Here is a 2,594-nt window from a genome sequence, read left to right as displayed (position 1 = left end):
AAACCAAAAGCTGGTCTGTTGAAAGCATCAGTAAAGTCAATTAACTTTATACCAGACCGACTGACCAAGAAAAATAGAGAATGGACATAGTAATGTCAGAAATAAAAGAAGGACATCCTCATTCACTACACATTCTACAGGTAATAGGAGATAAATAAAGGAATATTATAGATAAAGTTATGACCATAAATACAATAACTTATATTGAAAGGTCTTTGAGAGATTCTAACTACCAAGAAGAAATTGAAAATTTCAATAATCTTATATCTATTAAATTAATTAAATTTATGGTTAAAACCTATCAATAGCAACGGCAACAAATTCCCAAAACAGACGCTTTACTGGGCAATTTTATCAAATATTTAATGGGTAATACAAGTTTTACTCAAAATTGAACAGAGAGAACATTTTCCAACTCATTATGAAGTCATAATTACTCTGATACCAAAACCAAACATACCAACGATAGAAAACCTACAGACCAATAATTCTCAAAATCATACATACAAAAATCAAGAAAGTATTAGTAAATTGAATTTAGCAATATATAAAAATGGTATTACATCATGACCAAGTTGAGTTTGTTCTGAAATATGCAAGGCTGGTTCTCATATATAAGTGAGAAGATGTGGTATTTAGTTTTCTGTTCCTGCATTAATTCACTTAGGATAATCACCTACAGCTTCATCCATGTTTCTGCAAAGGATATCATTTCATTCTTTTTTATGGCTTCATAGTATTCCACGGTATATATGTAACAGCGTTTCTTTATCCAGTCCACCACTGATAGGCATCTAGGTTGATTCCATGTATTTGCTGTTGTGAATAGTGCTGTGATGAACATATGAGTCCATGTATCTTCATGGTAGAATGCTTGATATTCCTCTAGGTATATACCCAGTAATGGGATTTCTGGGTCAAATGGTAGTTATATTTTAAGTTCTTTGAGAAATCTTCGGACTACTTTCCACAGTGGCTGAACTAATTTACATTCCCACAACAGTATCTAAGCATTCCCTTTTCTCCACAACCTAGCCAGCATCTGCTATTTTGTTGACTCTTTAATAATGGTCATTCTGACTAGTGTCAGATAGTATCTCACTGTGGTACTGATTTGCATTTCTCTAATGATTAATGATACTAAACTTTTTTCCATATGTTTGTTGGCCGTGTGTATGTCTTTTGAGAATTCTGTTTATGTCTTTGCCTATTTTTTAAATAGGGTTGTCTTTATCTTGTTAAGTTCCTTATACATTCTGGATATTAGACTTTTGTTAGATGCATAGTATGCAAATATTTTCTCCCATTCTGTAGGTTGTCTTCTTACTCTGTTGGTAGTTTCCTGTGCCAAAACTCTTCAGTTAAATTAGGTCCTACTTGTCAGTTTTTATTTTTATTGCAATTGTTTTTGGAGTCTTTGCCATGAATTTGCCAGGGCTGATGTCCACAATGATATTTCCTAGGTTTTCTTCCAGGTGTTTTATATTTTTAGGTTTTACATTTAAGTCTTTAATATACTTTGAGTTGATCATTTTATATGGTGAAAGAAGGGGTCCAGTTTCATTCATCTGCATATGGCTAGCCAGTTATCCAAGCACCATTTACTGAACAGTGTTTGTTATTGCTGGCTTTGTCAATGATAATTGTAGGTTTATGGCTTTATTTCTGGGTTTTCTACCTATTCCATTGGTCTATGTGTCCATTTTTGTACCAGTACCATGCTGTTTTAGTTACTGCAGACTTGTTGTATGGTTTGAAGTCGGGTAGTGTGATACTATTAACTTTTTCTTTTTACTTAAGATTGCTTTGGCTATTCAGGTTCTTTTTTTTTCGTTCCAAAAGAATTTTAGAATACTGTTTTCTAATTCTGTGAAGAATGCCACTGGTAGTTTGACAGGAAAGGTATTGAATCCGAAAATTGCTTAGAGGAGTATGGCCATTTTAACAATATTGATTCTTCCTATCCATGAGAATGGAATGGTTTTTTCATTGGTTTGTGAGATCTCTGATTTCTTTCAGCAATGGTTTATAATTCTCATTCTAGAGATATTTTACTTCTACAGTTAGCTGTATTCCTAAGTATTTTTCTTTCTGTGGCTATTGTGAAAGGGACTGAGTTCTTGATTTTACTACTCCTATTTGACATTGTACTGGAGATCATAGGTAATGCAACAGTGCAAGAAAATGAAACCCAATCACCCAGATTCAAAATAAAAAATTCTATTTTTGCACGTGATAGTTTACATTTAAAAAATCTCAAAGAATTTACAAAAAGTTCAGAGAATTAATCAGTGAATTTAGCAACACTGCTGCATTAAAGGTTAATATATTATAATGAACTGTGTTAAAATCTACTACCAGTAAATAATTGGAAATTGAATTTTTAAAATGGTACCATTTACAATTACAACAAATATTATGAAATATTTTTATATAAACCTAACAAAACATGTGTAAGTTATACATGCTAAAAACTACAAAACACTGATGAAAGAAATCAAGAAGACCCAGATAAATGAAGTGACATGTTATGTTCATGGGAAATAAAATTCAAGTGTTAATTCTCACTAAATCGATTTCAAGGATTCAAATGT

The sequence above is a fragment of the Colobus angolensis genome, unplaced genomic scaffold (assembly GCF_000951035.1).
Source record: "Colobus angolensis palliatus isolate OR3802 unplaced genomic scaffold, Cang.pa_1.0 Scaffold191, whole genome shotgun sequence".
NCBI lineage: Eukaryota > Metazoa > Chordata > Mammalia > Primates > Cercopithecidae > Colobus > Colobus angolensis.
This window is presented reverse-complemented; position numbering follows the sequence as displayed.